The sequence below is a fragment of the Aotus nancymaae genome, unplaced genomic scaffold (assembly GCF_030222135.1).
Source record: "Aotus nancymaae isolate 86718 unplaced genomic scaffold, 86718_ANA_hifiasm-v0.15.2.pri h1tg000059l, whole genome shotgun sequence".
Lineage (NCBI taxonomy): Eukaryota > Metazoa > Chordata > Mammalia > Primates > Aotidae > Aotus > Aotus nancymaae.
In genome coordinates this window covers 69,584,428-69,596,069 of record NW_026988473.1, presented here as the reverse complement: position 1 = coordinate 69,596,069, position 11,642 = coordinate 69,584,428, and the positions used below count along the sequence as shown (strand labels likewise).

At 43.5% G+C, this 11,642-nt stretch overlaps 1 protein-coding gene across 15 annotated transcripts in view; it reads left to right on the top strand.

The window, feature by feature from the left end:
- The first annotated feature begins 401 nt into the window (after window positions 1-401).
- The window catches only part of SYTL2 (synaptotagmin like 2), a 118,259-nt gene continuing 107,018 nt past the window's right edge, over window positions 402-11,642 (top strand). For 9 of the 15 annotated variants that reach the window (XM_064365378.1, XM_012469518.2, XM_012469509.3 and 6 more), the window contains exon 1: window positions 402-564. The gene's annotated coding sequence lies outside the window, so the exon portion shown is untranslated. The remainder of the gene's footprint in view (window positions 565-11,642) is intronic. The other 6 variants (XM_064365376.1, XM_064365377.1, XM_021671843.2 and 3 more) reach the window with 2 other exon arrangements.

Sequence of the window (11,642 nt, the reverse complement as noted above, 5' to 3'; positions counted from 1 at the left end):
ACTCGGAGGGCAGGGGCTCCTAGTGCTCCATGCTCTCGGGCTCCAAAGCCCCCTAACGCGCCGTGGTAATAATAATAATAACAATGCTGCTTTCTTTATTCGTACAGAAAACAAGTTGTTTCGGGGCAAGGTACACTGGAGGAGGAGGCTGGGAACGGGAGAAAAACAGCAGGCGGGACGGAGGGCAAAGGGAGAAAAGGGGAGAGGGCCGGGGCTGGCGGCCGCTGGGTGCCGGGCGGGGAGGCCGGGGCGGGGAGCGGGCGCAGCGCCATTGGCCGGAGCACACAGGACCGGCCCCTGCGCGCCGCCTGCCGCCCGCGGGGGGACTCGCGCACAGCGCTACGCGTTGACAGCGCCGGGAGACACCCGGGCTGAGCCGTGCGCTTGCGAGCCAGGCAGAACCGCCAGCGCCCGTCGGGAGAGTGAAGGCTCGCAGCGCCCAGCCCGGGGGAAGGTAACGCGCCGCGCCCGGGGCTGCGGGGTTTGCAACGCCAGGCCGAGGTCTGGGGGCCAGAAAACGAGAGAGATGGCGAGGCGCGCTCCCTGCCCGGCAGCGACTCCGAGGTGCGCACTCAGGTTCCAGTCTCTACATTGCCCACTCGCTGTGTTACCTCGGGCAACTTTGTTTCCCTCTCTCGGTCTCTGCTTCCTCCTCTGTGAAGTGAGGGAGGTGGTATAGAATGATGTTCCTTAGTTTTCCGAGTTCTAAAATGGGAAGTGCGTGTTGGCAGCGGGCAAGCTCCTTTCCTCAGTTTCCCACCTACTCTAGAGCCACCTCCGCTGCCCAGGCGGCCAGGAAGCTGGAATGCCCGGGTGGGCGGGGGTTCTGCTGGGCTCTCGAGTTTTCTGGGCATTTCGAGGACTGACCTGGGCTTGGGGCTGGGTGCTGGGAAGACCTGGCTGCAGAGTAACTGCCCTCAGATTGCTCAGGTACAGAAAGGTAGGGCGTTAGGACCTGTTTACCGGTGGGGTGTTGGGAAATGTCGGCCAGGGAATGAGGATTTCTCCTTTGAAAATAAGACTTGTTTTGGAATTCTCTTCCATATTCACACCTCGTCCCACAGCGAGCTATAAACCACACGAGTGGGCTTTATCATCCTTCAAAGTGGAAAAAAAACGACTGCTTTCAGCGTCTAAGACACAAGGCTCCACCAGCATATAGGAAGTGGGTCTCTCTGCACCCATCCTGCCGCCTCTTCCCTTTCCTTCCTCCTCCCTTTGTAAATCCCCTCTGACCTTGAGGGGCTCCACTTCCTGCCTTAATGAAAAGTTCTTCTTTTCATTTAGTGCTGGTTTGTGACCAACAGCCTCCAGGGCTTTGGGCTCAGGGTTGAGATGGAAACCTAGATAAGAACAAGCTATGAATCACACTGTCAGCCCGCTCAGCCACACAGCCCGGGAGGGATGTGCAGAGGAAGCCCGCTGGGGCTTCAGACAGAGAGACCCTGGAAGGTGGGGTGGATGCAAACTGCCGTCGTCCCCCTGATGGCAGCCCTTCCCCACCAGGTTGGTGACCCCTGCTGTCTGTTAGATGGAGCAGCCAGATAGAGTAGGATGATTGAAAGGGACTGATAACTTGGCTGGATTTCTATGGAAGGTCTCCAGCATTTCCCTCCTCTCACCTTCCTCCACCCCTGTTCACCTCTGTTCTGCCCCTTCTCACCCCTAGTGTGGTATCCAGATGAAATCAGATTGCAGAACCCATCAAGAGCAGCCAGGAAGGAGAAGAGAAGGTGTGGGGAGGGCAGCAGGGCAATGTTGACTGTTGTTTACTGGGCACTTACTATGGGCCAGACACTTCTTTGTATGTAATAAATATATCCTTAATTGTCACAAAGCTACATGAGGGGTATGGTATACCCTATTTTATATATGAGAAACAGACTCAGAATGATTGCTTCCTTTAGTCACTTAGATAGGAAGTAGCTTAGCTGGGATTCAAATCCAATCTGATTCTAAAACCTGTGTTCTTTACACTTTCTTTGTGCTCCTTGAGTAAGAGCAAGCTGGAATACCAAACTATGTAACATTAGGTGTCACGCACTGTGCAAAACATCTTAGAGCTATTATGTCGTTTATGGTGCAGGAGTTTCCGTTATTCTGGAGGTAATCCGTGACTGCCTTAGCCTCTCAGCAGCAGTCCTGTTCTAGAAGGCCTGCCTAATCCTGCCCAGCTGCTAGTGTGTGGGTGGGGCAGAGCCCTGTTTGCTTTATCCTAGAGGTGGTTTGGGGTCTAATGAAAGATTGATTGTCCACATCTGACCGGTTAGCCCTAACCGTTGGCTGGTGAATGATTCCACTGTCCTCTAAGAGGCCTTTTTCAGGTTTTGCTCAATAAGCATTTGTGGAATGAATGAATTAGCACCTTGTGCAGAGTGGTCTGCTGCCTTGTAGAAATGTGAGGCAGCCCAGGGGAAGCCCAGGTTCCACCATCTTCAAAACCCAGATGCTAGTCTAGGTGTTTCTCCTCTTTGGGCAAGGGAGGTAGGGTGAACTGTGCCTGTGTAGGCTTCCAGAGCTCCTTGGAAATGTTTGCCGGTCACCTGTTTTATTAAGAATTTTTAAAGATACAGTAGATGAAGAAAAATGTGGCTTTTTTTTTTCAGTTAAGAGGAAAACTTCCTTGGTATTAATGAGGTTGTCACTCTCTCAAAAGTTGGGGTGAGGGATAAGATAATAATGTTTTTCTTAGGGCTTACCAAACTTCTCCGTAGAAGACCCCAGCAATGGAAAAGAAGACCAACAAGTACTCCTGCACTTATGCAGTTTTTTCATTTGATTTCATAATATATGGACTTTGGTTTAAATATATAAAGATTTTTCTTTAAAATATCTGAATAAAATTGATGTCCAGGCAGATCATTATATATTCTTAGGGGCTTCAAGTATCCAGATTGAGCAGTAGGACCAAGGTTCTAGAGGGCTTAGGGTTTGCATTTTCCATTCTCTGAGTCACAGTAATAGAGCTTCTCTAGTCCCTACGGAGACATCTGCTTTTCCCATTTTTCAGAATGAAGAATGTTTTAAAAATAAAAATATCCTTTATTGTTTTTCTTATTACCAAAACTAAACATTATTTATTGCAAAAAGATAAGATCCAGATTAACATTGATAATATATCAATACATCTATACTCAGAAACAATTAAAGCAAAACTTGGGATATAGCCTTTTAAATCTTTTTCTTTGCATCTATATTAATAAATTTTAAAAACACACACACGTGAATACAACACTTTTGATTGAATTATTGTCAGAGCTAGGAGCCAGCTGAGATTGTTTTTGAAAGACTGGAGAATAAATTATGAATAATTAAAAGCATCATGAAGGTTAATCTTGTTTGTGAGACCCACAGTTCACCCCTCATAACTCCCCTGTATTTATCTTCCTGGAGAGATGAGTGCTGGTCCATGAGGTTGCTGTTGAAAATGCAGGGTCAAGCTGTAGTTCTTGCTAAACGTCTCAAATATAACAGAAAAGGTAGCTCTTTAGTGTCGCTGAGGTGCAAAATTTGAGCAGAAAATTCAAAAACTAATTTGCACAGTAATTTGCAGAAAATTCAAACGGGTCCTAGAGAAAGTCATTGCCCCAGAATTTCATTTTATTACCTGTGTGACCTTAGGCAAGACAGATGGCTTCTCTGAGCTGGTTTCCTCTTCTGTAAATTGATGATAATGAACAAATTCTATCCTCACTTACCAGAGTCACTATAAGGATCAAGTGTCAGGTGTTATTGTTTGTTACTTAGATTGCCTGCATGTGTGTATGCTATTAATATTTTTAGGACATTTAAACATAGAGACGTTAAAAACATTGTCAGTCTTTATAAAATCCTGGAATCCAACTCTTGGTATTAGTCGGACTTGATCATGATGTAAATGCTCTATTGGGACTCAAGTTTTCCTCAAAGAATGTAGGTGTCCTTGGTGACTGGTATCTCACTGATCTTCATCACAATCCTGAACAGAATAGGACAGAAAATAGTCTCATTTTATAGAATGAAAGCAGGCTTACCATCCAAGAGAGTTGTTCAGTTACACAGGAAGCCCCAGAGCTCCTGGGAGCTGTCTCTAATTGCCCTAAGAAAGGCAGAGGCTTGCTAGGAGGAAGCAGTGAGAGTGACTGGAAAGGTAGTGTACCTGTGGGGGCATGTGAGTGCCAGTAGCCATTAACCTCAAGGACTGCCGTCAGGTGTGCACCGTGTTCCTGGCCGCTCTGAGGAGATAATGGGCCCTGCATTCGGAGGCAGGTGGCTCGGTTTCAACTTCTGCATCTGCCAAAGACAATCTGTGCGATCTGGGTTTAGTCACACCTTCTTCCTGAGCCTTGGTTTCTATATAAAGCTAGAGAGTTGGAACAGATGAGGTTCCTTCCAGTCTTAAAAATCTGATTCTGGGTTATTTTCCATTCATGGTTTCCCAAGTTGAAGTCTAGTAGAGAATTTCCACATCCAAATGAATCAGATGTCAGAAAATGTTTCCACTTTCTGTTGCTTCAAGCTTTTGATGCCCCCTCCTGATTTTCTAAGGGTCTCCTCTATAGACTGCCATTATGCAGAACACATGATCCACAGATAATTGAAAGGAGAGTGGTTTCTGCTCATTTATTTGTTATTATTAATTTATAACCTCTTAAGACTGTTAGGAGGAGAGAACTGCTTTCAGGGAATTTTCGGGATTTTTTTTTAATTATACAGGAAAACTTTGATAAATATAACTTCATAAACTTTAAAAAATTACTGAGAGCTGTACAATAATTATAATACATTTACTGACAATGCAGAGAATTTTTAAAGGATTAGACAGCCACAGTGTTTCAGGGAATTTCGGGGAAGGTAGCTTGACAGAAATACAGTATAATGAAAGCAGGTTTTAAAAATGGTAATAAAGCCACATGTTTCACTAATTATTTGCCTCTTAAGTCACTAAATACAGTATTTTTCCCTAGTGCCTGTTGGGCACTTGGCCCTATGCTAGGACTGTTGCAGAATGTGGGAGAAGCACATGACCTCACTCTTAAGTGGCTCAGAACTGGAGAGAGGGGGAAGAGAAGGAAAAAAGGGGAGGAAAGAGACCTGTAGCTGTGGTTGGAATAGGATGGAGATGAAAAGAACAATTTGGGAAAAGACTGAGCCCCTGAGGGCTCAGAACTTGTGGTTTATTTCTGTATCCACATAGCCTGGCACTGTTCCTGGCACTCAGTGGGAACTTAGTGTAAGTATTTTAAATTAATTAATTAAAATTAACAAAAGCATGAATGAATCACTCTGCTGAAATGTGGTGCAATGTCCTCAGATGACTGCAGTGACTTCTTCACATACATGAAGTACCTGCAACCTACAAAAACACTTTCCTATGCGTTATCCTTTGTAGTGATGATTGAGAAAAGAAGGCCAAAATAAGAGCATGTCCTAATGTCATACTTTCTAAACCCTTTGTTGCTACCAGTATAGATTTGGTTTATTATTCCTAGATAAGTCGTCTTCTTTCTATAAATGCATTAAGAAATATTTAGGGGTAGGTAGATATAAGAGACCTAGCAAACAATTCCGCATATTTGTCTTCAGAGTTAGAGGGGGAAAGACAGGCATCACTTGATCCCTGAGTGAATGTAAGTTTCTTTTTCTTCCCTTGCAGAAGCATTGTTTCACTGTAAGTTGACAGAAAGGATGCCATCACCACTAGCTTCTGATTAGACAAATGTGTTTTGTGTTGCCATCACTCCCGGCCACAGGCGCCTGGGCTCTCCTGCCTCTGGCTGAATCACTTGATTAAAATACAGGGCTGTGAGGCTGAGGGCATGGGCTGGATCCCAGGCCAAGCTAAGTTGCTCAGTCACATCTATTCCCTGACCATTCCCATCCCCGCTGCCAGTGATCTGTGTTGGGAGGAAGGCTGAGCTGTAGTGTGTTAGATCCCTTAGGGAAGATTCTTTACCACTGTTAGTTTTAGACTAGTCATTTGAGTTATATAACTAAAAGATTCGGGTTTTCAGTTTGATTTTTTTTTTTTTGAGAGATGGGATCTCACTGTGTTGCCTAGGCTGGTCTTGCACTCGTAGGCTCAAGTAATCTTCCCACCTTTACCTCCCAAAATAGTGGGGTTAAAGGCATGAGCCACTACACCTGGCACTTTGTCATTAAGATATAGTCTAGGGTTGTTTCAGTTCTGCAATCCTGGGACACGTTCGGGGTTTTCATCCTGAGATCTTTGCTATCCCCAAAACTGCAACCATTATCATAGCATATGATTCCCTCCATGTGTCTAGAAACTGAGAATGATCAGTTTTGTTTTACAAGATTGTTTAGAGAATTAAATGAGGTCCTATAGTTAATGAAAACCAGCAAAAACAGATTGAGATGCTGTTGCTGGGTGGTTGACCAAAACCTACCAGCTAAGGACTCATCACCTCATTCCTATCTGGTGCTATTTTTGATTTAACTAAAATTTCTATGTGACGTCTTCAAGGTAAGTTATGAATAATTGGAGCCACAGGCGTTCAATCTGCAAATACAATGGCTTAACTGCTATAATGGCACCTAGGAGTAGTATCTGGTTATGTAGGATTCATTTTCCTCAGTTATTTTAAAAGTACTTTGCCTGATTAGTATTTTTGATTGCTGACGTAACATATTGTATTATGTGTAATTGCTTCAGACTGTTTTTTTCCAACCCTGTGAGGCAAGTGAATGATAATGCTGTCTGACATTTATTGAGCACTTACTGTGTATCAGGCACTATTCCAAGCACTGTACCTACATCAGTTTATTTAATCGTCACAATAATCTATTACTGATACTATTTTTGGTACTATGATTGTTTCTATTTTGTAATGAGAAAATTGAGGCCATGTAAGTTAAATAAGTTGCCCAAGGTGACACAGCCAATAAGAAAAACAACAGAGATTTGAATTCATGCAGTCTGACTCCAGAGCCCATGCCTGGGATCATTGGAAGATAATATGATAAGATTGTACCCTACTCTTGTATTCTGCTCTACTGTTCATGAAATCAGGGAGCTGCAAACTGAATTCTAGATGCAGAATGAGGGTACATAGCTTGGGTTAGTGTTTTGACCACACAGGATAACCCTTGAAAATGGGGTTGTTGTAAAAATTTAGAAAATTTTGTTACACAGAGATAGTAATAATTAATAAAGTGTAAATATTTCAGGAAATATCAGGGGTGACACCAGACTACAAAGTGATGTATCCTATATAAGAATCAACACTGACTCGATGTGGTGGCTCACGCCTGTAATCCCAGCACTTTGGGAGGCTGAGGTGGGTGGATCACAAGGTCAGGAGTTCAAGATCAGCCTGACCGACTTGGTAAAACCCTGTTTCTGCTAAAAATACAAAAATTAGCTGGGCATGATGGCACACGCCTGTAATTCCAGTTGCTCAGGAGGCTGAGACAGGAGAATTGCTTGAACCCAGGAAGTGGAGGTTGTGGTGAGCTGAGATCAGGCCACTGCACTATAGCCTAGGTGACAGAGCAAGACTCCATCTCAAAGAAAAAAAAAAAAAATCAACACTGTCTGGAACGTAGTAACTGAAGTGTTGTGTTTAGGAAGCTGAGTACAAGTAAATCACATCATTTGTGCTCTTTTACTTAGAAAAGCAAAAATGATATCTTTCTTTTCCATTCCTTTTAGGGATGCTACAAATAACAAGAACATGATAAACAATGTCTGTTATCTATAGTGCAAACCCTATGTCAGTTCCTTTGCTATGTCCTTGCTCCTCTAATTGGCTGGACTACTCTCTAAAGTAGGTGATAATTATCCACTTTACTGATGAGGAAAGGGAAGCACAGAGAAGTCCTTTGCCCAAGGTCACAGAGGTAGTAATGGCAGAACAAACAATTGAGCCCAGGTTACTTTGACTGGAAACTGCTCTTTTCAACCCAATACTGTCTCTTTTGGGGGAGTTCTTTAAAGGAAAGATGTTATTTTCATGCTTACTGAATCCTGTCTTAAGACAGGTTTGTCATGAGTCTTGAAACAGATTATAAATATTCAAAACTAGGATTGTTCCAGAAAACCTAGGATATTTCTGTTTCCATAGAGATGTAATGATGGACTTGACATAATCTTCCAGGAAAAACAGTTGGTTCTTCTAGTGCTCCATGGCCTGACAAGTCAGCAACTTATTGCTGCTGTTATGAAGCAGCACAGCCTGGGACTAGAGCAACTGTAATACTACTCTGGAGAACGGGCAAGAGGACCCCAATTACAGTTTACTTTGGGGCATCACAACTTGATAAGTGAGCGAAAATATACTGAAGAACTTGAGAAGAAGTGAAGTTGATCTTGTTGTAGATGACATGAGAATTTTATAAAGATGAATTTTTATAGGAGTTGTCCCAGAAGGACCACTTAGATAAGACACACTTTTACAGTTTTATAATGTACATTCTTGAATCTGTTTGAATTATCACACCACCTTTCTGCAAATGTATTCACTGTGTTCTTGCTAGAATCCTAGTGACACCTGGCCATCTGATGGTTATAGCAGATGGTTTTGAGATGCAATCATAGGTGGAAGCCAGAGTTATGAAACATAGTGGCCAACAAAGTGATGGGAGAGGGGTTATGGTTAAGGTTTTCGGCTAGTGTCCATGTTTCCCATAGAGGCCACTTTGTAGTGGAAATAAACTTGGCTTTGGAATCAGATAAGCTTGAATTTAAACTTGGATCCACTTACTAGTTGTATAATAGAGCAACTAACTTAACTGTGGTCGGCAGCTTTTGAGTTTCTTAGGGGTGGGAGTCTCAACTTCCTTTTCGGAAAAAAATGCATTCATTTTCTCACGAGATGGGGTTTTGAATATATTAAAGCCTCTGACTTTGTGAGATACATAGGGTCACTATTCAATATGTTAGTTCTCTTCCTTTCCCTTTTCTTCCTTTCCTTTCTTCCCTTCACTCTCCTTCCCTTCCCCTTGGCTATTGAGAGTGACAATGGTGAAGTAGTACTTACAGTACAGGGTGGTGAGTGTTCTAGTAGATATGTGTATGGCTTATTGTGAGGTTGCTGAGAGAGCAACTGCCTGGGAATGTAGGAAGGAAAGATGACAGATAAGCTAGACCTGTGGCTGAGTGGGAGTTTGCTAGGTTAAGAAGAGACTGAGGGCCAGGTCCGTTGGGTCACTCCTATAATCCTAGCACTTTGGGAGGCTGGGCCTAGTGGCAGGCACCTGTAATCCCAACTACTTGAGAGGCCGAGGCAGGAGAATCACTTGAACCTGGGAGGCAGAGGTTGCAGTGAACCAAGATCATGTCACTGCACTCTAGCCTAGGTGACAGAGTGAGACTCTGGCAAAAAAAAAAAAAAAAGGAAAAAGAAGAAAAGGGGAGAGTGTGATGGGGAGGAAACATTGAAGGATATTTCAAGTTCAAAGTCATGGAGGCAGGGAGAGCAGGGATAGTAAGAAGTGGGAGAGACTACTGAGTTGGCATACAGGGCAGATAAGTTGTGGTTGGTGGTGCTGCTAATTAGTGGGGTTTCACCAAAGGTGAAAATGAGGCTAAAATCTTACGCTTTATCTTGAAGGCTGCCCTTTATCTTTGACATTTCTCAATATTGTGAGTGAGATAATGAAATTTCTCTTTAGAATAATAACACTGCTCATGGTATGGAGGATGGGTTTGGGTTGATTGGCATATTTGTTTACACTTGTCTGTGTAAAGGAGATACGTATATTAAAACTTTTTTGGTAAAAGGTAATGGTACTTGTAGAAGTGGTGCTGCTATTCAAGACTTGTACAGGAAAGTACATAATATGTTGGAAAATGGTGACTCCATATACTAATTTATGGACTGGATCACATTGGAGCCAAATTATTCCAAGAGGATAAATATGTCTTGCCTTGAATTAAGCATATTTACCACTTTTCAATAAAGGACAAGGTATGTTTCTGGCAAAATGATTGAAACTTGAATCCAGAAAAAAAAGTTTAAGGCCCTTTTTTGTATCTCCAGAATTGACGTTAAGATTCTAGGGATAGTTGATGCCTAACACATGCTGAATTTGGTTAGCGCTTTGTAGAATTTCGTGTGCTTAGCATGCACAATTGTGGTTAGCAGCTGTTGATTTTCTTAGAGGGAGGAGCAGAGAGGCTCAGACTACAAAACTATCATCTATGGGAAATGGCAAGAAGTTAGGTGGCCCTTCTCTCCAAGCAGTCAGGATTCGATACACATACACACAGATGTGTGTTTGTGTGTTTCTAGGCCTGTGTTTATGTTTTCCTGATAGTTGTCTGCTTTATCCAGGCCAGAGGGAAAACTATATTACCTGGGTTCCTTGGGGAAAGCCACTGGGGAGATTAGCCTTGGTAACTAGAGATGTCTCAGTGTGAAGACAATCACCTGCTTCCCCACATAAACTATTAATAATGTGTGGCCAGGAGCCAAGGGTGTGGAGGAGACGTGGCTCTACCTGTCAGATTCTGCAGGGGACAGACGTGACTCTACTGGGAAACTGAGCACAGGTGTTTGCTTGGTGTGTGAGGAAGTGAGGAGGGAGTGGATATGTTTGTTTTTTCCCTTTTCTGGCATGCTTTCCCCAAGTTCACACTCTGAGCAGCCAGGAACTAAAAGTGAGTCTTGGGTTGACATTCAGTGCATAGGGAGTAAGTTGTACGTTTTAAACTCCTGGGGGCCAGGCATGGTGGCTCATGCCTGTAATCTCAGCACTTTGGGAGGCCAAGGTGGGAGGATTCTTGAACCCAGGAGTTTGAGACCAGCCTGAACAACATAGAAAGACCCCATCTCTACAAAAAATAGAAAAAAATTAGCTGGGCATGTTGGCATACACCTGTAGACCCAGCTACTCAGGAGGCTGAGGTGGGAAGATCACTTGAGCCTAGGAGATCAAGGGTGCAGTGAGCCATGATTGTGCTGCTACACTCCAGCCTGGGTGACAGAAACCCAGCAAACTCTTGGAGACATCCTACATTGGGCTTTTGGAATACTAGACCTTTGAACCTTCATGTGCCAGTCCCCAAACCCTTTTCACTGTGTTAGTCAAGTCTCAGTCTATTCCTTTGATAGATTCTGGTTTGGGCTCTTTCCTTTGAGACCAAAGCACCAAAACTGATGAACTGTGTATGGGAACGGTCAGGTCCTTGAGGATGTGTTTGTGTGTGTAGCCACCTGTAGATACAGTGACCAAGGCTGTGAGCTTAGTTTAATGCTTAAGTATGGTATGATTGATATTTACAGAAAATCTCTTGCTATTCTTTTTAAACTATTATTAAACAGTGATCATTTGTTGTTAAAAAGGTCAGCATGCTTTAGCGGGAAGAATATCAGATTTGGATACAAAAGTTAATTTATCTGACAGATCCTCACTGAGTGTTTTCTGTGTTTGTGTGTCAGAAATTGTTTTAAGCTAAGAGTCCAGTGTAGATGTCTGTAATTACCACTCAGTGTGACGTTTATAGTCAGATGTGAGCACAGAGGAGGGAGGTGGAGTGGTGAGAGGAAGGGAGATCAAGTGCCAAGTTAGGGCTTCCTGGAAGAGGTGGCATAGGAGAGGAGATGTGGGTGAATAGGAATCAGTCAAGAAGGCTGGGAAGTAGTATGGCAAGCATAGTTTCATGTTCAAGGCACGGCTGGCAGGAGCTGAGGCCAGTG